Below are 24,976 nucleotides of genomic sequence, written 5' to 3'. Positions count from 1 at the left end.
AATTGTGTGTTTGTGTGTGGGTGAGGCAGAATTAAAGATAAGACTGTTTGTGTGTGTGTGCTAAAGGTTGTGTTGAGCTGCAAAGATGCTGCAGTATTTCAAGGACGCCAGTGCTCTCATCAGCTGCAGCTCCATGACACACACACACACACACACACACACACACACACACACAGTTCACATCACAGTCCCTGGGAGTGACAAAGGCAGCACTGAACCCTTATACTCCTGTCGGCTGCTATAAATGGAACGGCCAGTCCCATTGTTCCTCTGAGTCTCCCTGAGCTGTGTGTGTGTCTCAGCATGTGTGTGTGTCTTCCAAATATGCCATCATGAGTTGAAGAGAGCATTGGTCCTTGCACATGCTCATCTCATCCCAGAGCCCTGAGCGGGCACACACACATCATTTACATATACTCATCTACAAACCTCTGCTTCTTAGCACTTAGATCTACAAACACACAAATGCACACACACGCTCACAAATACACAAACTCCTTGCATGCTCCATAATGCATCTTAATAAAAAAGCCATTGGGCCCGCTGACACTCGCATTCACTTCAGCTTCAATAGACATGGAACAGTGGCATGCCAAGAGGGAGTGGATTAAAAATAAAGACACAGAGAGAGATTCTTTAGGGGGGGCGGCAAGCCATCCTGTCAAAAACCAGCCTAAGTAGACATGGGCAGACAAAGCAGCCCACCTCCAGGCTGAGACGGGCTTTTCAGAGCAAGGTCAGAGTGCAACCCTACAGTACAGAACACAATAATGAATGAATGATATCAGCAGCTTAACCTGTAGCCCTCGACCAACACAGGTTAAAGAAGACAGAGAGAGAGTAAGAGACATTGAGGGGCTAATAGAGAGGAAGCTACAGAGGGAGATACAAAAGGAGACAAGGACAGAAAGGAAGTGGATGGGAAAACCATGAAGAATAAAGTTAGTAGGAAAAGGGAAAAAATTCACAATTGGGGGGCAAGGAGAAATAGGAAGGGAACTTGGGAGAAAAAGGAAGAAGCAAGAACAGTAAAATGAAATAGTGAGAGAAAGAACAAGGGAGAGAAGTAGGTTTTAAGAGTGATGTGAGATAGCAGGGAAAAACACATAAGAAGGAAAGGCAAATAAATAACGCATTGGAGAGTAAAAGGTGGGACGAAAGAAACATAGATGGAGAAAGAAAAGTGAGATGGGGAAAAAGTTGGAAGAGGAACTGTGGATGGACGTACTGTAGGGGAGAAATGGGAAGGGAGGGAAAGAAAGAAGGATAGAGGGAGAGTAAGAGAAAGGGAAAGCAAGAGGTGGAGATAGTAAGGAGAAGAGAAATGAAGGACAAAGATGTAGAAGAGGAGGGAGGGAGGGAGGGATAGAGAAGAAAATGAGCAAGGAGAGAGGTGATGGAGAAAAAGGAGCGAATTGTTTCTCCTGCAGGGAGAAAATAGTTTCCCTGGCCTGTGACCAACAAGCCTCCTGTAACAGAGAAATGAAAGGAAGGAGGGATGGATGGAGGGAAGAAGAGGAAGAATGAGGTGGAGAGGTTAAGGAGGAAGGAGAGCTCTCAGCTTTTCAGAGTAAAATTTTTGAAACAGCAGGTTACTGTTGGCTTTTGCACCAATTTGTCTGATAGGGGGAGAGAGGTGGGGCAAGAGAAGGTGGAAGATTAAGTAAATTATGGAGAATTGAAAATGCAAGAACACAAAAATCCAATGTATTATACAGTACCTCAGGAAAAGAAATTAAGTTTTTTTTTATTCAACAGTGAGAAAAAAATATGTATAAAAAAGTACAATCCAGGTGAAAAGATTAAAACAGTACATGTATTGCCCTGTTCTTTTTAATTAATTAATTTTTAGAGACCTTTATGAGCTGAGTAAGCATTTCTGCATATTTGCATTGGGCATGCAGTTTCTGTCCTTAGCCCCCTGCATTTCTGACCCTGACAATCATCCTTGGTGCAATGCCATACTATGGTACAATAATAGCAGGAAAAAGCTGCATTTCAGTCAGTTGATAATTCAAATTGATTATGAGTTGTGAATCGCTGAAATAGCAGACCACATCTGTCTCTAAAGGTTATTTATTATCATACGTATACTGTCTCACTCAGTGGAGCATTCAGGAGAGAAGAGAAGAGGCAGGATGGATGCAAAAGGTGAGTCAGACTGTACGAAGCAGAGAGAGAGAGTGAGAGAGAAAAGAGGGGACCGGGTCGAGGTGAGTTTAATCCACTTCTACATTGAAAGTGATAACATTTGCTATAAATGGTGTAAGGTGTCTGTTTTTTCCATGTAACCACATAACAAAGAGTTAAATTGTTACATTCTTATCGAACTGTGTCATTTTGATTATAATAAAACACATCTGAAATGCATTGGAATTGCAAGTAGAAGTTTCATGCCACTAACTCTTTTCATTCTGGCAATTTACTGCTTTTTGAATCAAGTTCATGAATTGCTTTGCCATAAATGTGAAATGCGTATCAAAAAAGTGCTCATAATACGCATTATATCAGAACGCCAAGGACTAATGGTGTGTGAGGGCATGTTATGTATTCATCACATTGTCAAGACTAACCTCCCATCTGGAGACAATTTTTGATTAGTCTCTAGATTTTTGATTAGTTCCCCACAAAGACTAGGTTTTAGGGTTGAGGTTGGAAATAACAACTAGTTTACTGTTAAACAAAGGGTTGGTGTTGTGATGATTAAGGTTAGGGAAAGAATGTCAGTCAGTGTCTCCACAAGTACTGTATAGAAGTAGTAGAAGTGCAGCAAACATGTAAAAAGTTGGTGTTTTGATTCAGCTCAGATAAAAATTGGCTTGGCTTGCGGGTCTGATTGCTCCATTTCCTGCAAAAAAAATAACACAGGAAAGCAGAAAGCCTTACATGTCCAGAGCGAAAGAGAGGAAGAGCAGGTGATGCAGGGCCGCGTGGCCGCACGTCAATATGCTGCCAGACTTTTACAATTTCTAGAGGGAGCAGAAGCAGCTGTATTCTGCTTCTGCTCCCATGTAGCATGTAAAAAGTAGGACTTTTACAATGACTACAGCTGTGACAATGTTATTGGTTTGAAGCATGAGATCCTTTTGCTTTTGCAGAACAAAGAGCTGAACAGTGCCTCATTTCCATTGAAAAGTAGGAAAAGAAATAAACCTTTATAAAGAAAGACCACACAAAAAAATAAAAAGCTTAGTCACATGAAGGTTCAGAAAATAATTTAAAAGCAGGCTCTCTATCCACTGTGTAATGTGGCTTAGAAGTACAGTCTTGTTTTCAGTGGAAGGTCTTGCTAGGGACAGGAGTAAATCAAAGTTTAACACATACATACACAACCAGCAAAGTAAAGCAGCTATAAGCCAAAAGTGACTACCAGTCTTTATGGGATTTAAGCTGAAAAAACAAAGTGAGAAAGAGAAAGCAAGACAGTCTGGGACTGGAAAGCCTAGTTGTTCTGAAAGACACGGAGTGAATGAAGGAGCCGGGGAGGCTACAGCACTCTGCTGATCGCTGGTACCGAGCCATCTGGCTCAGCATCATGAATGGAAAGTTTCCCAGCCTGCGAACCCGTGGCTAGTATTTGTTCAGTTTGGCTAAATTATTCTCACTAGTCAATCTTTGAATTGAAAAATTGAAGAAATAACAAAAATGGAATCAACTGAACCTGTTTGGCTGGTGTCCAAAATGCAAAAGTTGTGCACCATGCCAAGTCTGAGCTGTCTTACTCAAGATTATGGATATCTTTTAATTTTTTTTTTTCATCAGTTTAGCCTGTACAGCTGGATTTGAGGATGGTGATTAGACTAATATTATTGTGGATAACCTGATACATTACAAGGAAGAAATATATAAAAATGCTGTTAGAGAACTGCCTTGCTATGGTCATAAGAAGGCTTAAACCTCTTGTCTGGTATAACAAGCTCTGAAAAAAAAAAACAATGAAGGAGCCACTAAGGCGAGGGCAGCCTGCTGGTAGCTGGTAGCCGGCCATTTGGCTGCGTTAAACCCAGGAGCAGCAGTAAGTCAGGACCTTACAGAGCTGCCTCTGGTCTCCTGACTGGAGCTGCTCCAAACAGCTCTCTGAGGGAAGACAACTCACTCTATTCTCCTAAATGAAACAGCAGTGCAGATTTCAACCCAGTTCTCTGAGGAAGAAGCCCACATGTCATCAGTATGACTTGTAAAAAGATACTTGGGTTTGCAATGGCTCAGGAATAGTACTGTTGCATGAGATCAGGTCACAAACACAGCTGGCTGAGTAAAACATGAACTCAGATATAACAGCATTATTTCATCATTTCAATTCAATTTCAATTTATTTTCTATTTATTTATTTATATAGTGCCAATTCATAACAGAAGTTATCTCATTGCACTTTTCCTATAGAGCAGGTCTAGACCGTACTCTGTATAGTATGCTAACTGAAGTCATTTTTGGAATACACAGTGACAGAAGTATGTAATTTAAGTGCGTACCACAAAATTAATTATAGTATATATAGTATTGTCAGAAAATCCAAAATAATTTCTATGCTACATTTTTATCCTAAATTATAACTTGAAATGAAAACATTTCGGGGATGTAAACCGTGACCCTGCTCCTGACTGGACCAAAATGAACTCACCTGTCCATCCGTTTCCAGGCGAACCAAATTCCAAAAGAGTTCAGAACATTCCAGGTCGGGATCAGCGTCCACCTAAGCCCAACATACCTCTGGCAGGACCAGCTGTTTCCATAGTTACTGTACTGCTTTTGCTGTCTGACCTCTCATGGTTTTTTTATTGGAATAAAAAAGAAAACACACATGTCCATATGAGACAAACCCTCTTGATTATATACTCACAGTATAGAGAGTGCTGTATACACACACCTACACACACTCACTGAGCTCTTGTTATGTGCAAAACACCCATTCTCAGGCTTGTGCATATCTAAATTCAATGAGAATGTACAGAAACATTTTTTCTGGAATCAGGTGGAAAAAACTGAGAGTCTATAAATTGAGAGGATAAATACAATTAAAATAGGCAGTTAGATATTCCTGTAAAAATTATTTTCAGCTGTGAAAAAAATCTTGAGTAATTCCAGTGATGGGAATGGTGCCTGGAGGGCAGAAAGAGAGCAGCGACAGAGTCCCACTTTGGTGCGAAAAAGTCCAGTGAGTCTTAAAAAAGTCCAAAAAGCAGCTGGTGCGTGAGTTAAAAAGCAGTGTAGTGAGATCTGAGTATTCCCCTGTCTGCAGTCAGCTCCACTCATGAACGGCTGCACTCCAGCTCCACTTAGAAAAACACACAACCCTATGCACACACATAAAACTTTTCTTAACACACACACACAGTTTTCACAGGAGCTGAGCGGAGTAGAAGTGCTCAGAGGGAGAGCAGGCAGGAATAATGGACTTAATTCAAGAGGGGAGAGAGATAGAGAGAGAAAGGGAGGGGTCGAAGAGAGGAGGGAAAGGTGGGAGGTGAGAGGAGGGGAGTGGAAAGGGGCAGTGACATGCATTGTGTTGTTCTCAATGTGTGTGTATGCATCTGTGTGTGCTACTGTATATTTTCATTGGTACCCGGATAAAACGTTTTCTTCTTTATAGTCCATCATTGTGATCAGTGACTTTAATTAATGTCTACTGAGACCATTAAACCTCAATACAGCAGCAGAGACTCCCTCCACAACACAGACTTGTGACTTGGACTCGGGACAGTCTTAAAGGCCTCTATTCACTGTGTGATTTGGGACTGTCCCAGTTGAAAGTTGATAATCATGAGAGTAACATGGTGTGATCTTTGGTTGTCAGTCCACACTGGTCCTAGATCACACTGTGAGATACATGTTTTGGCCAATTTAGAGCTTGATCAACTAAAGAAAGCTTGCTTCAAAATTCTGTATTAGAAATTTAGAACCAAATTCTCACCATGTGATTGTTGCTATGACCTACGTCCACAAACCAACCAGTCGGAATATGGCACAAAGCTGCATTTTAAAAACAGGACAGCAACCACAGATACATAAGGCCAGTTAGTAAGTGCATTTCCATCCACCTGTTTTATGCATAGTTTCAATTTGCACATTAAAAGTGGAGTGGAAATCGAGAAATAAAAAAAAAGTTGAATTAGTCTTGAGACTTGGGTGTAACTGCTGTGAGATGTTATTTTTGACAGACTCATGACTTCCTACAAAAGATTTAAAAACAGCTCTGACATACAGTATATTGATGTATTTCAATAACAGACAAGTTTGGATAAAAATCACAACAAACACAAACACAGAGAGAAAGAGAAAGATTTCCAGATACAAGAGAATGACTGTATGCTGGTGGGGACAGCATGTAGGCTGATAAGATACTGTAAATACAGTAAGAGGGTAATTGGCATACATTTATAACATATGAGGGTCTACATCATCCTCTGCACATATCAAAGTTGGTCAGCTATTCATGACAGCCAGCCTCTGAACACATGATTGTATGAAAAGCACAGAAAGGAAGGAAAAAGGTTTAAAAGTTATATGAAGACATCAAAAGGGTCTCTTCCCTTGTGTAATACCAGATTTGAAAAAGCCATTTAAGTGCAGGGTGAAGATCTTAAAGTTTAGCAACGTTTTACCTCTAAGATTTCACATGGTTGGACTTAAAGTGAGTATAACACTTACCCCTGTATACTTGACAGGTGGCTATAAAAGTTTGTATTTTCTTTTCGCTGTGGTTCAGTTCAATACAGTCAGCTACAAGGTATTCCATGTTGTTCTCATTCCCAGGGCGTCGATGCTTTGTCACACCCCTCGGCATGTATACAGACGTACCATGTGCGTCTGTATACATGCCGAGGGGTGTGACAGATAACAGATAAGAGAAGCCTTCAGAAACTACTTGGTTGGGTTGTAGGAAGTGACGTAAGTGATGTGCCTTGTAACGTAACTTAAACTTTAAATAACTCAACGTTAACTTCTGGTTTCACACAGGACACGAACCCCGGTCTCCGGGGTGAAAGTCCTGGGTTGTTTGAAGCATCCATCCACCCCACCATCCCCACAGGCAGGCTTTCTGGTTTTTATGTCACTTGTTATACTATGTCACCTGACTTCCTTTAGGCTTTCTGGCAGCCCTGTGCATCCCATACAAACGCTAAAGGGTACCTTGCGGGTCTGTATACAACGCAGAGAGGTGTGACAAAACGTCAGTATTTGACGCCCTGGGAATGAGAACAGGCTGGGTATTCCTTTGATGACAAGTTTTCACGAGGGGAAAATGTATCAAAGCATCTATTCAACTTGTCAAACAACTCCTGCAGCATAATCCACTCCTCCACTACTGTCCATTGATACCATATGCTCAGTATGTTCCTAGCACTAAGACTGGGTGAAGTATAACATTAAAAGATATGAGTGGATAGACAAAATGACCTATGTAGTTCTACTGTTGCCCAACTTTACACTCAAATGATCACACATCAACAAGTTAAAATTTTAAGCCTAAGTCCTCAATTGGTGTACAGTGCTTTTTCCATGACAGTTAGTAGGAACCAGAGATTTTATGGACCAAACTCCAAAATATGTTTTTCAACAACAACACCGCATTACAGTCACTTCTGTAGTGCTGCCAAAATCTGAGTGACCGTGTTACATTCACAAATACACTGTTATGTGTGTATGTGTGTGTGTGTGTGTCCAACTTCTCCCTACTTGCCCCAGTCCTTTAATCTTCATTCCAGTGGCAGGTGCGATGCTGTGCCTGGCAACCCTGACACACACACACACACAAACCCACTAGGGGTAGGGTCCCCATACAGAGAGGTCATGGGTCTCACATTATGGGGTTCACTGCAGTATGTGTGTGTGTTGTCTCCAAGTTTGCCTTCATTTTTACACACAATGCACACTTGCCTTCAGTGCTTTAAACACTTTCATGCACTTTCAAGCTATTTGTGTAAGTCAATGTGTGTGTGTGTGTGTGTGTGTGTGTGTGTGTGTGTGTGTGTGTGTGTGTGTGTGTGTGTGTGTGTGTGTGTGTGCTTATGCAGTTTTCAGCCCACTGCCCACCCCCTGCTGACCTGTCTGTCATAAACCAGTCTGATGTCTCTACAGGCTGCAGAGTGAGCGCTGTGATCCTGACAAAGGCTTTTGTCTCAGCTAAAGTCTCTGTGCTTCTGAAAAAGATGAGGGCTCAGTTTCCTAATAGTGTCTTAGTGAATCTTTGTTTTACTGCAAGTCAATGAACCGAAATGATCTTTAGATTGCAGTGGCACCATAATCAGGCTGGTGTCTCCCACGAGTCTGCCCCTGTGGTCTTTTGGTCTATTTATTAATCAATTCAGGTATTCCAAAAATAGATATAGAATAGAAAACCAAAGATAAAAGTGAAAATCTAATACTATTTTATTATATGTTCTAACATTTTTTTCAAATTGTAGCCTACAATAAATTGAGTAAAGCAATTTAAGTATGTTAAACAAGTGGATAGCTCTGCATCAAGAATATTGTGTCATAAAATTATAGCTCTTGAATGCAGATTGAATCATAGCTTTATTTTAATGAATTGTTTACTATATTTTGTATAATGTTCTATAGTGTTTTGTATAAGATCAATGAGCAGGGGAGTGTCAGTCTGTAACTCTTGTCGCAGGAAGGTTTGGACTTTGGCTTGATCCTGCAGATTAGCTTGACACATACATATCAGTTTTATATTTACCTCACACTGAGAATACCTAACGCTAAATGTTAAATAACTGAACAACATTGGGTTGGGTTGATTTCCATGGTCAAAACTCCTTTCTGCTTTCATAAAGTATCTGGGATCAATTTTTTTTTGTCATGTATATTACGTTGTGTAATCAAATGAGCAGGAATATTCCAGAGGTTATACAAACATTTTTCTAGGGAAACTGTTTTAATCTCCTCAGCAGCTAAAGTAACACTAACCTGAGTGTAACTGCACAATAGCAGCTCCCAAGAAACTCAGCTAACTTCTATTTCTGGTGCTAATTAGAAATATACTGTCAGACTGGAAGTTGGCTTCTTACACTGGGACCAGACTCCAGAATAGGTCTAGTAGGTATTTAGCATTAGGTATCCCAACTGTGAGGGTATATTATACTAATATTAATGTAGCAATGAGTTATTTTTGAAGGCAACCTTAAACAAAACACCCAGAATAAAAGGAAAATACAAGTGCCTCAGTGTTGGAAGGTCATGCTTCCTTGAAGTTAATGATACCATACTGACTTTAAAAACTTTGCCTATTAACACAAGTGCTAAGGGAGCAGGGTGTTATAGTTGGAAGAGAATCTTTAGGCAAGACATTGGATTCAGATAGTAATTTCAACATCTCAAGATGTGTTCTGGTATGTAGCTGTGAAGTTCACCAGCCTCCAGCTTGAATTCTCTACTGTCTGGCGTAGGAGTGTAGCTGTATCCAATTTTGGGGGGCCACCTCCTTCGAAGGACATGGCCAGTGAATGTGTGGCTGTCATCAGATGGAAGACAAGTAGGCTGAATGTACATCTCCTCAAGATGGGCTACAGATAATCCAATAGCAAGCATGCAATGAATTTTGGTATAGGCATTTGAACATGAAGACTTTTGAAGACTTATATATTGTATATATATTATAATATGCTTGGTGTACTGTCACTAGACTTTCAAACAAAGTTGAAATCAATCCACAAGAGTGGTTAACAGATGGTTGAGGGTGTTCATCTGAATTAATCTTGAGTTCTGATGTCAGACTGGAAAAACTGGGCATTAATTTCTGCAGAGATGCCACACCTCCTCATGTATGAGGACATTAAGGAGGCAACATGCAGCACTTTTTGGCATCCACTGCTACCTTCTGGTGATACCCCTCTTTCTGGGCCAAACTGGCTTTGTCAGAGACATGCGTCCATCCTATTCAGTTATGATTACTTCAGTTTGACCTACTGCATACTGTATGTATGCTCTCCTCAACATCGCTTTCAATTTAGTGGGATAACTGAGGTAAATCTACACAGGCACATTACATTGTTGCTCCACCTCGATGAGGAATGTTTTTAAAATCCTGCAAGACAGATGCAGAGTCAGACAGATTCTTCAAAAGCAAGGGAGGGACAATGGATTCAAATGGCATGTATTTACAACAGGCCAACCATAGCAGTTACATTATTGTAGTGTTGAAGTAGTGTGACACTTGCCAACATTACAAGTGTTGCATTATAAACATTTGCTCAACAGATGCAGAAATATCAGGGCCTAGATTTCAAGCCTGTAAAATTAGCAGCATGAAATACCACTGAGACAACCAAGAACCTTTCTCTTTATCTGTGTGTTTTGAAGGCACTATGGGTGTTACACACTGACCCAACATAAAACTAATACCAGTACTAAGTGGATCATTAGCATCATTGCAACTTGCAGCCCATTTCACCAGCTGTAACCACATGCTAATCTAATCTATGTGTGTGTATATGTGTGTTTGTGTGTGTGTGAAGTGAATTGAAGTGAATTTGTTAATTAATAATTAGCATCCACGGTGTTGGGTCAGGAGTTAAACACACATGAATTGTGAAGTTTTGATGGGGTAGAGCAAAAAGCCATTTTGGTGTTTTTTGGGGCTTCATGATGAAGTAGCATTTGGGTGTGAACAGCTAAGTGCTGCTGTGTTTGCATGGCCAGAAATTAAACAAAAAAGAGGTTGGAAAAAGAAAAATGAAGGGCAGAATGAAACAAAGAAAGAAATTAAGGAAGGAAGGAAAAATAGAAGTGAAAAAAGACAAAAAGGAGGGGGAAAGAGACACCAGACAGTGTAACATTAACTAGTTTTCTAGTCTTGTCTAGTCTCTGTATTCAGGCTCAGCTAGCTATCTATCTATCCATATCCAACTGTACTATATGTGTCCTCATGGGTCGTCCATGACATGGCCCCCTGACCTCCTGATACCACAGGGATTATAGGGGCCCCAGTGGAGAGTGGCAGGAATTAAAGAGAGAGAGAGTGTGTTACAGTTAGAGAGAGACAGAGGTCTTGCTTGGGAACCCTAGGGGCACAGCAACCTGTAATCCTCCCTGCTTCACTTTGATGTGATCACACCCAGCTGAAAGGTTGGAGGATGAAGGGGTAGAGGTGGGTGGGGGGACTGACTGTGGTGCCAGGAGGCTCAGAGGTGGGACACACACTCTCACAGGCACGCAGTCACACACCATATGGCTCCAAGGGTCACCGGGTGGATAAGACCACCTTCAAGAATAAGCATGGCCTTAGTGACACATTTTCACACACACATACACACACCTCAGAGCAGGTTCTGAAGGTCAATGAGTGGATTACAGCACCTTGCATGACTACTGCTTTGTCTCGTTCTCACACACACACACACACACACACACACACACACACACTTGAAATAAGCAGTATTTCTCGGTGGACTGCACACTGCTGCACTAGTTCCCACCACTATTATATCTAGCTGGCTGATCACTAGATAATGAAGGCCTGTTTCTACTAGATGTCGACAAAAAACTAAAAAAAAGTGATAAAATCATAAATCAGGAAGCACTGTATCAACAAAAGTGACTTAAATTTCCCATCACATATTTATTAAGAAATACAATGTTTTACTTTTTCCTTGATTTTTTTTTGTTGTTGTTTTGATACAGTATTAATAAATCAGTACACTGACAAAATCAGACTAAACAATTATTCTCTTTAAGACGGTGTAGTCCCTCATTCGTCCAGGAATGTTCCATCGTAGAAAAGGTTTCAATCGTAGTCATCTGGACACTGTTTTCAGAATCAAGACGTTTCGGCTCCCATCCAGAAGTCATTCTCAATTGTGAAAAATGGTCTGAGAACTCAGAAATTTAAGCTACTCTGTGTTACTTAAGCCCTGCCCTCTGGAAGGAGTCTTCCTGAGTTTCAGCCGAAACGTCTTGATTCTGAAAACAGTGTCCAGATGAATCCGATTGAAACCTTTTCGACGATGAAATCACTCTCTTTCCATTATTTTTTTTTATCTAATATGGACAAGAGTTACAGTATGCAGGCTGGTGTTGAGCCAGAAGTACTGCAAAGGGCCCTGTAATTCTTAGCTTCACTTTAATCAAACATGGGCTGTTGGTACACTGCTGCTATTTCTGAGAGAATTCAGCACAGATCACAGTGAGGACGGATTAAAGACAAAATCCAGGGAAATCACCTACTAAAAGACAGAAGCTTTCAACTTCAGCCCGCACACAGACAGCACACTCAAATTTACAGTTTTAATGGCCCACACATGTATCAGTTCCTTTATGCCACTAAATCAGCTAGCTGTTAGCTATGCTGCTAAGGATAGCTATATATTACCTTAAAATATGACCATATGGCCTATTTCAGATCTGGTCAGTGTCTAACATATTTTTCAATTATGTGCATCTTTGTACTAATAATCTTTGTGTAATAGTAGGATATAGAGATTTTGGGTAGAGTAAGGGCATATTCTGATGGGCTACTATGGCAGACAAAGTCAGTGAATGCTCTTTTCAGCACCCATTTCCATTGTTACACATGTTGACATTCGGGAGTTCTGTACCAGCTACAATGTCTATGTTCTGACTCCACATTTTCTCAAATGAAAGTAATCTTGCACTGGATACAACAGAAAAAAGTGGGTGCAGTGGATTAAAAGATTTGATATGTATAATATTAACAGACAGACATTTTCTTATTCTCATGATTTTAAAGACAAAATCTCAAAATCCACACAACACTTGGATTTGGAAAGACATTTTTTGCTGAAAAGCAAGCAGATAAGGCACAGGGTGTATGTGATGGCATACACACACACACACACACACTGCAGTGCTGCTGTGCTGCCTCATTAAGGCCTGAGACGTGATAGCAGTGAGCAGACCCAACGAAATGATTCCTGATCCTGATGGGCATTGATCCAACCAGACAGGCTGCTCTCAGCACCATCGTGGATTAATAACACGCACACACACGTGCGTAGAAGTACACACTTCCCAAGGGGTTGTTGAGACACGAGATAGTGCAGTTATTAGTGTGAGTGCGCATATAAACCCCCAGGGGAAATCTGAGACAAGCTCAGCAATGAGCAGATTTCATGGGAACATAAGTGGTTCTGACACTCACGGGTGATTCTACTTGTCGCAAATATGTAACACACACACACACACACACACACATATACACACTGTCTGCAACACACTACCTGCTGCAGTGTAAGCACAGTGGGTAGAGTTATGAATCACATTATACAAAAATGTTTAATTTATTTTAACCCAGTTTTGACAAAATAAAATTTTCTACAATTTGCCATTTTCTTTTTAGCTTTTCAACTAACTCTTAAAAAGTAAAAGCTGTCATGCATAATGTAACCATTGTAGACATTTGTGGATTCAGTGTACATCACATTTCTCAGAGGCTATGCTGCACTGGAGGCAGAAATAATCCTACTGGTCAGTTAAATCTCACAAGAGTTGTTGAATTAATGCTCAATGAAGAAGACAAGGGCAGTGAAGATAGAGGAGCTAATTTAATGATGCTCTGTACTTTTGCTACCAAACGACAAAATGTAAATCTATATCCAGCCATACTTTCAAACACATGTTCATTATTCTGCTTCACATGCCCATTAGTGAGGCCTTTCACACTATAGCCAATCAGTGTCCTTAAAACCAAGTTGGAAGTGGTCAGATAATGTCTGTTTCAACCCGTCAAACCAATGGGTGAGATTCTTCCTGGGTCCTTGCTTTGGTCTAACAGGGTAAAGATAGTTAGCTCAGCTGACCAAGTTTAAAATAGAATTTCTTGTCTAATAACTAATAAGATAAGCTAATAAGCTTCCATGAGCTTCCATGAACTTCAAAAACAAAATCATGCCACAATCACAATGGCTCTCCTTGGTTGTAAAAAAAATAAGCTAAAACCAATTTTGTGCATTTATGAAATTCTTCTAGAATTTCAATCTCCAATCAGGGCATCTAACAGGTATATTTTGCATTCTCTTTCAGTGTTTCACTTAGACATTAACAAATGGGGACAGGCTTCAAAAACTTCTTTAAGGTATAGACTTCATGTTTCACAATTACATTTTTCAATTTTACGTTCTTTCAGTTTCAAAATGTGTTAATGTGTTAAAACACAGGCTTCAGAGATTTATCACACTGGAGAAGACATTACTGTCTATTTTGGACCCCTTGTACACAACACACTATCAGCAAAACCTATGAGTACAGACCATGTCAACCTTCACTTACAATCACTTTCCCAAAGTGAGGCATGCAAAAAATGCAGCTACTCACTTCTCTCTGCCAGACATGCAGAGCAACAACACACACGCATACACACACACACACACACACACACACACTCCTGCTCCTGATCATAACTGCTACAGCAGATTACACGTGGTTGAAGTACTTTTAGCTTTGCCATAATTGTGACTTCACTTTTAGATTTAGGCTGTCAAAACAGCTGCTTGCACACAACTCCAGCACACACACATACAGTATTTCCTAAGTGTATTGAGCGATGTCTGTGTCTGGCAGGTGTGAAATCCTCACCATCAAATTGAAGATGGTTAGAGGGGGAGAATGAAAAGGGGGATGAATGAATGAATAAACACCCATGAGAGGAGAGGAGCAGGGAGGCCCAAAAGATTTGGGGGTTCATCTCCTTATGTACAGTATCTCTGGATAGAACAAGTTACAGACACTGCCAGGTTAAACGTTTTACCATTGAGGCCACCCATTAGGCACCTGATAAGTTATTTCTTATAACCAAAGGTGGAGGCAAAGAAGAGGGAGGATGATAAAGGAGTGGACCTGGAAATCTCATAAACATAAAAACCTAAACCGATTGGATGATGAGGAGAAGGCAATAGAGGACAGGATATCAAGAAAACTACAGAACCCACACACACTCCTTCAACCATCGTTTTTAACTTTTCCTTTAAATTTGTGGCAGAGTTTTGTCCCTGTGTTGTTTCAATTTCAAATCTCATTTCAAAACATCCCTCTGGACTGCAGCTCTTGGCACAGCTAACTCTGCCATTGTCCTGGGGAAGGCTGTAGAGAGAAATATGTTTCCACCATGACAGATAGACAGTCTTTCACCTTGGCACTATCTACCTCAGATTCACCTACAACCCGTAGGAGTCAACAATGTAGTGACAAGAACATGATCCCTCACCGGCTTCCCACCCACAAATGCAGGCAATCGTGTTTGTTCAAACACACAACCAAGCTGGAGGTTATGCTACCATGAATCAAACCACGGTTCTCTACGGCGGTGGACACAGACATCACAGACATCACGGAGCGCTTCTAGTGGTTGAACACTCCAAATGTTGCAATTCATTTACAATTTACTTTATTTCATCAGGTAATCCACTCATCATCAGGTGACCATTCTAAGGTAGCAACTTACCATCCAGTATCTAAAATTAGTTCATAGGCAGATTTTTGTCTCTACAAGACAAGGACCCAGAATCAGGAAAATGCACAGGACAGGTTCTGCACAGTGGTTGAAGATATTAAACCAACCTCAAATCAGCACAAAATCCTACTTGGGAAAATGGTTACAATGAAATGGCTTATATCCTACCTACAAGGAAGGAGTCATTCTTTTTCAAAATGCCCTGTCCAGCCTTGCTCAATGCAGTTATGGTGTTGCACATGGAAGTGTACGTGGACCTTAACTGTTCTGCATATACTGCATATGAATGACCTTCCAACACAGCTGACTAATCCATTTGTATGAAGACGATACAGTTCTTTACTACTCAGCAAAAATGACAGAGGAATGTCAGCAAGTCCTAGTGAAGGACGTGGAAAGAGCCACCATGTGGTTTAGAGTTAATAAACTGTCCCATACACCTAAAAGCACTTCTGCAAATGCCCCCGGGGCCTCATGTATAAACGGTGCACAAAAGGTTGTGCAAAAATCTCGTTTTCACGCAAACACAGGATGTATAAAAATGAACGTGACGTGAAAATGTGCGGCCCTGCCACAAACTCTAGACCTGCCGTGAGAATGTGCGGGCCGTTATGCACACTCTTGTTTGGCTCTGTCAATAGGCCAAGCCAAACTGCAAATTACTGAAACTCGCCAAATGTTTCAAAATAACATTTCCACTCCAGTTCTTGTGCTATGTCTGTGAAGTAGGCCTAGTTCATGAAAAACCATAATTACGTCAGCTGATACACCATGATCATTTATGTGGAGCCCAAAGGAGCGTATTAGGGCCGGGCTGTAACTGATGAAGTTATCATTGGTTGTAGAAATCCAAGATAACATCAACTAGCATTAAACAATTGCAGAAAAGAGTGTTAATTGTTTTTAATAATATAATACTAATACTGTGCATACATGACATGACAAGTTGATTTTGAGTTTTCATTTTGAGAGCATTATGCTGCATGATGGATGCACTAATACGCCGATTCTGTAGAGCCGGGCTCTTAGATCTATGTGGTGAACTGGGTCCAGCATTTGACAGACCAACCCGACGGAACCGCGACATACCGGTACAGATAGCTACAAGTAGGCTACTAACCACTCTAGGTCTTCTGGCAACCAGTTGTTACCAGTGGGATTTAGTCGACAGGTGTATGTTTGATATGATCAACAATATAATGTTTACCTTTCTGTCTAACTGTTAACACTAGAACTGTCAGGAGTCGCTGTATACCTAAAATCACCAATGGGTAAGGTTTACCTGCCATTAGAATGCATTGATTTTGTGATAATTTCTCTATGTGTTGCTCAAACACGCTTTGCGCAGACATTCAGCACCTTGGGTGTGCACTTCCAACAAGCATCCCAGCAATTACAGAATGTTTTATTGTGTTTGCATTCTGCCTTCACCACACAGGTCATTTTCTCCTGCGCTCTTCTGCACCTGTGAAGGGCACGTCCACGCGCAGTGGCTCTTTTGATGACATGCACTCCGCGCTGTTGTAGTTATATACTAGTTATATACTAAACACAGTCTGAATTTAAATGCAGCATGCACTTTAGAAAAAACGATTGACTATTGCAATGTTTTTATAGGCCTACATGATAATAATAGAACTGAATATACAATATAGATAATGTAGAAATATAGAATAGAATATAATGTAGAATAATAATCTAAGGTGTTCTTCCTGCTTGTTTCTTTAGGACTGGCGTGCAATGAAACATTTTACTCTTTGGCGGTTCTAGTGTTAAACTGGCTGCATATCCTTTTGACCCTGCTGCTGTTGCTATCAAACAATATGTGCTTTCTAACCTCCACCTCACAAGCACCTAGATTTCTGTGTCAGAAAAAGTTTCATCTTGTTCTTGGTTGTTGTTCCCATGATTCACAGTAAGCAGGAACATTTACATGCATCAATATTCATGTGGTGCTTTGCATTGACCATTTATAGTTGAATATGGGCTGTAGAGGGCTGGATATGAGGCTGATCCACCTGTGCACATTTCCTGGTGGACTGTGATTTATAAAGGGAAAGTTGCCTGCAGGTGTGAATTGCTATCACAGCCATTTTCGGCTTTTGTGCATGCATAAACTTTTGGTATGGACCCTACACACTGTTTTATACATGAGGCTCCAGAACACTTGATCAGCAGACTGTACTAACTGTTTTATATGTTTTTAATTGTCTTGTTGTTTTTGTTTGTTTTATGTACCCAGGCCTCCCTGGAAAGCAGCATTAATACTGAGTTGATTATCCTGGTGAAATAAAGTGAGGAAAGTACCTTTAACCTTTTTCTGTTAAATTCTACTACAATATGTTTACTGCACAGAAGAAAGTGCAATGTCACATCTGCTAATTTTGTCTGTTGACCTGCAGAGGGGCAAAGACCTGCTTCTCACAGTAACAATGGAAATTTTACTGCAAGTCATAATGCAAATTTGGCCCCCAAGCAGGAAAGTTCAACATGTTTAGGATTTTAATGCCTCTAAAATTTAAAGACCTTGTACATATTCTGATTGGAGAACAGAGGCTTTTTAACAACAGCACAACAGTTGAATGGCAAAGCTATTAAAGAACAACTGAGCCCACAGTCATTCCAGACGCAAAGCAGGGCAAAAAGGAATCTGTCAGCCAGTCTCACACACACCAACAGTAGATGACACAGGGTGTGATTTTGGGTTGCCAGGGAAACATGGGAAATCACCTCGTTATCATAGTGGTAACAGCTGTTATTAACATAGCCCCAAAATCACAGAGAACAAACACATGCAGACGTACAAAAAATGTCTAAATGTTCCACTAAAACAAAATCTGGAATCAATATATATTTTTGAAGAAATACGCAACGACTTTTATTTTCATCTGATGCCAACCTTAGCTAAAGATAGAAAACCCTGTTCTGCTTTAGACAAGCACATCAACTCAAGATGTCCAGTCACAGCTGGCTGACAGGAGGCATTATTAAGGCCTCACACAGAAATCTGGAACTTCTCTAAAAATGTTTAAATATGTATTGTTGCTTCTGCATTAATATTTGCCTTCCCCTGATTATTAAAAAGTCAAACAGTTGCTGTGTTTTAATCTATAAATACTGCCTCATTGGTAGCTGTGTGTCACCTATTTTAAGACTATGGAAATATTGTGCTCTGCCTATTTCAAGCAGAACCTGGTAGTTTATTCTATTTATGGTGCTAAATTGGGTCAAATATACAAGTTAGTCCACAAATATAATGAAAACATTTATACACCACAGCCTCTGTCTCCAGGCTCCCTCTATCCATTTTGTTTGAGGTTTCAGGTAGTCGGCCAAGTGGAGGAAGATTAGAGTGTTCTAAGTAATCGGCTGTCCTGACCAAACAAACTGTCATTTCCCTCTGTTTTGGCTCAGCTCTTCTTCTTCTTCCACCCCTATTTTCCTTCCCTCCTTCCACTCCTCCCCTCTTCTTGGAGCCAACGTGTCAAAGGGAAAAAACAAAACTGTTTAAACTCTGAGCAGCATGAAAAGCTGGAGGGAGGGAGGAAGGGTACAAAGGTACAGAGGGAAGGAAGAAGAAGAGAGTCAGATGAAAAGTTAAGAGGAAAAATAAGAAAGAGACAGATGTTGTTTAAATTGCAGCTGATTGTCACTATCTTTACATGAATGATTTGATGTGTTAAAGCAAGTTTGAACACACAAAACAGCAAAGTTGTAGAAGCAAAAATAAATGGAAATGACAAAATGCTCCAGTCCAAAGGGGAGAAGACAAACAGAATCAGAGAAGTCATTTAAGACACTAATCAGAAGCCAGTTCTGATCAACAAGTACAGTACATCCACACTGGGAAAAGACACATTGAACCTGAAAGACAGTGCACACTCACTCACTCTCACTGACAGGACGGATCAAGCTAATGCTCTATAAACATCAACCAAGTCCCACACTGTTCTCTCTTTGCTTTTAGCTTTTAAAAGAGTGTAATTACTCAGAGAGAGATCTATCTTCTGATTTAGTGCCATCCTTTGAGTATGCTGGGGTTAGATGACAAAATCAAGGAAGTATCAAATACCAAAATTGAGTGAAATTCTACACTATTCTATTAAAGCTGAGTTTTGTTTTGTGGTGCTCACAACACTGAAAAATTACATGCGAATTCTTCAGCAACATTTCCAGAACCAGTGTCTCTTTTATAGTGGATATTCCGCAGAACCTCTTGTCAACAGTTTTTTATAGGAACAATTTCTTCAGTAGAAAGAAGTTCCAATGAAAACTTTAAAAGGTTGTTTCCCTTTAAATCTAATCCCCCTTTGCTCCAAATTTCCCCCTAATTTGTGAAGTAATACAAGGATGCATCAGCCATCGCTCCGTCAGATGGACACCTGGTTTCAACCACAGACTGTGATTAATTAAGAGGCTTTCCAGCAGTGCTGATATGCCTCTACGGCAGATAGTCACACAGTCCCTCTCTCTGTGCAAATGAAACTGCAAGGCCATTCATGCCAAGATGCTGTAGCCAGTTTGGCCACTTTAAGACTTTTGAGGAAATTTTTGGACAGTGCTTTTAGGGTCATTGTTAGATTAAGTTTAGGTTTGGGTTAAGGTACCAGATTTTGCCAAAGAGGGACCTCGCAAGTATAAGTACATACGTGTGTTTGTGTACTTGATTAATCACATTGTGGGGACTCTCTGATCTCCCATTACTAGACAAAAGGCTAGTCTCCACAAGGTTAACTATTATTTTTTATTTATAAGACTTGGGTTTTGCTTAAAGATATCATATGGAGTGTGAAGAAGAATGTGTATGTTGGGATGCTTTTCGGATAATAATGACTGTATAAAGAGTAATGTTGGGAAACATTGCACTGCTTTGAAACCCAGCAGAGTACTCAGGTCACCTCGCTAGAGTAATAAAATCGGCATTATTTGATTTTATGTCCACTCGGCGGCATGGAATTACAAATTTGACATATTATCAACTTTTAAATTGATATGCTGAACTTTAAAATAGTTGCCTATTTACACATCCAGTAGATCACCTATTAAATCACTTTAATAGGTGATGTAATATTTGAATATTTTCTCTTCTCTTGAATTCTATTTGCTCCTACTTAATTTGTCCTTTCCTTTTACTCTGTCCAAAACCTCAATCTGTTGTGATGAATTTCAGAAAGGATTTGAACTAAAGTAATTAGAATAAACTGCACCAAAGAAAAAAATATTTAATTCAGTAAAGTAATAAGTTACTTTATCATATTACTGTCTGTGTAGCGTAATGCGTTAGTGATTACATTACTTTTAAGTTACTTTCACCAGAATAACTGCAGAATTTCGACTAGGCATTATAAAATGGAAGAGGGTAATGTTGATTCATAACGGGTAATCAAAGCACAGAAGCTAAAGTTTATTGCAGTTACAAATCCAGTGGTGGTTGGTCAATAGAGGGCACTAGGGTGCCACCCTTCTTGAGTCCTTGAGCCACAAAAAAAACATTACTGCTACTAATAATAATAATAAATTAAACAAATTGTCAATATTTGTGTGTTTGAAATATGGAAATGTATAAAATATGAGAAAATCATCTGCGCAACATCTAAGCTTTTCCTAAACATCTCCTCTGCCTGTCTGCATGTCTCAACAGCTCGGAGGCGATGGAGAAATCGCCCACAGGAGGAGGGTCTGAGTAGCAGTTTAGCCAAAGATATGAATGTATGACATCAAATTTTGCCAATCAGCGTCGTCAAATCTAATCCAAACAGGGCGATTATTTTATTGCCCCAAGGGAGCCACTGCTAGTAGGTCAGGTCCTCTACAGGCGCCATTTTAACTACATGACAATGGCAAGCGCAATCACTAACTTACTCCTCCAAGACCCAACCCTAACTCTGGAAATTCTCTCGTCCAAGATCCGTTTGAGAGAACTTTGGCAGAGTAACTACAGATGAAAGAGCTGAGCCCAGATAAACCTGACCTTGCAATCAGACAGCAGGCTAGCGAAAAAGGGAATCAGCGTATGCAAGGCTTCTCTCATAGCTGGTACACCAGAAAGGCCTGGCTAGCTGGATGCAGTCATGCTAATGCCTTATTTTGCTTTCCGTGCTTGCTTTTTAAAACAGTGGGGACAGATCCAGCATGGACAGTTACGGGAGTGAGGGATATGAAGCACCTGTCTGAGAACTTAAGGAAACATGAGAACGCCAGGGCACACAAGGATAATTCTGTCAAGCTAGCCATATTAGGCAGAGTGAACATCGCTATGCAGCTGGACGACGGCCACAGGATGGAGAGGAAACACAATGAGGAGGTGGATAAAAACAAGCATATTCTATCCATAATAATCAATTGTGTGAAGTTTTGTGGGGTTTTTGAGTTGGCCTTCCTTACAACTGCACTGTAAGGAACCTCAGAATTATCTATGTTCAGGATTTATCCTTTAACTCCCACCTTAAACAAACTTCAAGGACAGCCTTTTTTATGTTATGTTGTTTATATTGCAAAAATCAGACACATCCTGTCTCAAAATGATGCCGAAAATTTGTGCATGCATTTGTTACTTCTAAGCTGGACTACTGCAATTCCATATTATCCAGCTGCCCGAATAAGTTCCTTAAGACTCTCCAGTTGATCCAGAATACTGTGGCTCGTGTACTGACAAAAACTAAGAAAAGAGATTGTATATCTCCAATATTAGCTTCTCTGCACTGGCTCCCTGCAAAATCCAGAATACAATTTAAAATCCTTCTCCTCACCTACAAAGCTCTTAATGGTCAGGCACCATCGAATGTTAAAGATCTCATAATACCATATTATCCTAGACTAGAACACTGCGCTCCCAGGATGCAGGGTTACTTGTGGTTCCTAGACTCTCCAAAAGAAGAATGGGAGCCATAGCCTTCAGTTATCAAGCACCTCTCCTGTGGAATCAGATCCCAATTTGGGTTTGGGAGGCAGACACCATCGCCACATTTAAGAGTAGACTTAAGACTTTCCTCTTTGATAAAGCTTATAGTTAGGGCTGGCTTGGGTGCTGCTATAGGCTGCTATAGGCAGCATAACTATAGGCTATAGACCAGTGTTTTTCAACCACTGTGCCGCTGTACACTAGTGTGCCGTGAGAGATCGTCAGGTGTGCCGTGGAAAATTATTCAATTTCACCTAATTGGTCTAAAAAACATTTTTTTAAAACTAATTAATTATTCACACTGATTAGGTAGAAATATGAAAGATCATAAAAGACTTTTTTCTTTGTGTGTATTTGATTCCTATTCAAGATACTTTGATAAGAATGACTTTATATTGTTAATTGCACTTTTTATTTGAAAGAAGAAATATGAAAGATCATAAAAGACTTTTTTCTTTGTGTTTATTTGATTCCTATTCAAGACACTTTGATAAGAATGACTGTATATTGTTAATATAGGCTACAGAGTTTCATTTTTTTAACATTTTCGGTTGGTGGTGTGCCTTGTGATTTTTTTCAATGAAAAAATGTACTTTGGCTCAAAAAAGGTTGAAAAATACTGCTATAGACTTCCCATGATGTGCCTCTTTCCTCTCTCCTTCTCTCCCTCTCCATCTGTATGCGTTTTTGTCCCATTACTGCATGTTACTAACTCAACATCCTCTCTCTCCCGTAGTTTTCTGCTTTCTCGTTTCTCGTTTCTCTCCTTCTGTCACTTTCAGCAGGTATTTCTGCCTCCGGAGCTGCAGAGACTGGATCTGTGGTTGTGGGCCCCTTGCTGCCCCCATGGTCCTGCTCGACAACTGCTACTACAGTTGTTGTTATTGGCTCTGTTACTGATGCTGACATTTTTTTCCTATAGCTGTCATTCCTATTATTACTAATTTATTAATATTAACACTACAATTACTATTCTACTATTTAAAAAAATAAATAAATAAAATTCTACGCTGTCTTTGCATTGTGTCATTAATTCATTACTGCTAAAAGTAATATATTACTGTAACCCCCAACACTGGTAACCCCACAGAGAATGAAATGTGATGCACAAGATGATTTTTTAATTTCCCATTTCAGGGTTTTTCACTTGATAAATAATTGGCGGAAGCCCGGAGGTGGTAATTTAAAATTTTCCACTCAGGCTTTCGGAGAATATTATAACATACAAGTCACAGTTCTGCTCTCACAAATTGTATTCTACCATAAAATGAGTGTGTGCATGTGTGTTTCAGCAGCTCTCATTATCACACACAACCAATCGAGTTTCCAGAGACCAGTGGTGTGTGTGCATACTGTATGTGTGTACTTGTGAGCATGTGTGTGCTACATGCAACCTCATGTAACCCTAGCAAAGGGCTGGACTAAAAGTGTATTAGGATATTGAAAGAACATTGCCTGTGGTTTACCAAGGCTTGGCCAGAGCACTTGAAAGAAAAATTGTGAATTTTGAATACAGACGTAATGAGTCAACATACTGTAGATGTAATGCAAAGTTATGGTGTGTGCTTATTTTGCTTGCTCAGGTGTTTGTTTTTCTTTTTTTGTCATCAAGTTGTTTAGTGATTTGAATCTTTATTTCAACTTTTATAGATGCATAAGGGTTTACATTTGGTCTGCCAGCAGAAACAAGTGGTTTGACTGGTAGAGTACCCTATAAACATTGAAAAAGTATGTTAATGTGTTAATGTTGTTTTCCCATTCTTTTTTGCATCTCAAGTGTATCTGTAGCAAAAACAACATACAATGGGTTGATTCCTAATGCAAGACAGATGCATGATGGGAGACATTTGTCAAGGCCACCACATTGAACCCTACAGCATGTCGGTCAGCGGAGCCTCACAGCAGCAAACTGCTTCTCTTGCCATGTGTTTGAGGAAGGATTGTAAAATAGGTGGTGCCTTTCAACATTGTAAATATGTGGTCAGCACTTCACCAAGCACTGGTTAGAGGAAAAAATGAGGGAGGAAAGTTGTGAATAAGTTGTGCACTGGTCACGGAAGCCATACTCACTCTCTCTATCACACACACACACACACACACACACACAAAGTACACACACACACACAAAGTACACAAAGTACATGTAGAGTTTGGCAGCAGTCCACAACCACAAGAGCATGATGCCATTTGGAGGAGCTCTGAAAGGGATTGCCTCCCTTCTTCTCTTCTTCTTCCTGCTCCTTTCTGCTGTTTTCCTCCTAAAACTCCTCATTAATTTCATCTTCCTTTACCACCTATTTTTCATGAATTACCCCATTCCTTTCCTCCATATCTTTGTCATTTTTTCCTTCCTCTCGCTTTCCTCTTCATCTTTCTCCCTCCATGTTTCTCCTCTGCCCTGACTAATAAACTTTCCATCCTTCATGACCTTTATCTCCTCCTTCTCATTTCTTTTCCACTAAAAAAGATAATAAAATAAAATGAAATAAAATAAGCCTAAATTGAACTAAATGCGAAGGCAGCCCATACCCATTGCGGTTAATTATTTTTGTCTTTCTCATTGCCATGGATTTCCCCTACTGTGAGCCTGCTGCCAGCACATCCAGTCCATCCCTCAGATGGGAAACACATCAGACACCATAAGATCTGCTCACACTGACAACCGG

The 24,976-nt window shown here is 40.2% G+C and overlaps 1 protein-coding gene across 3 annotated transcripts in view; it reads right to left on the bottom strand.

Moving 5' to 3' along the window:
• sema3b (sema domain, immunoglobulin domain (Ig), short basic domain, secreted, (semaphorin) 3B) overlaps window positions 1-24,976 on the bottom strand; it is an 84,288-nt gene that overhangs the window by 32,298 nt on the left and 27,014 nt on the right. Inside the window, exons 1-2 of one of the 3 annotated variants that reach the window (XM_044210777.1) lie at window positions 4,882-5,400; window positions 4,622-4,761 (exon numbers count right to left, since the gene is read on the bottom strand). The exons of 1 other annotated variant lie outside the window; for it this stretch is intronic. The gene's annotated coding sequence lies outside the window, so the exon portion shown is untranslated. Of the gene's footprint in view, window positions 1-4,621; window positions 5,401-24,976 lie in introns of those variants that run through there. One more of the 3 variants, XM_044210776.1, reaches the window with a different exon arrangement.

Source organism: Siniperca chuatsi, linkage group LG10, assembly GCF_020085105.1.
Source record: "Siniperca chuatsi isolate FFG_IHB_CAS linkage group LG10, ASM2008510v1, whole genome shotgun sequence".
Classification (NCBI taxonomy): domain Eukaryota; kingdom Metazoa; phylum Chordata; class Actinopteri; order Centrarchiformes; family Sinipercidae; genus Siniperca; species Siniperca chuatsi.
Note: the sequence above shows the minus strand (reverse complement) of the source record. Positions and strands in the feature narration are given on the sequence as shown.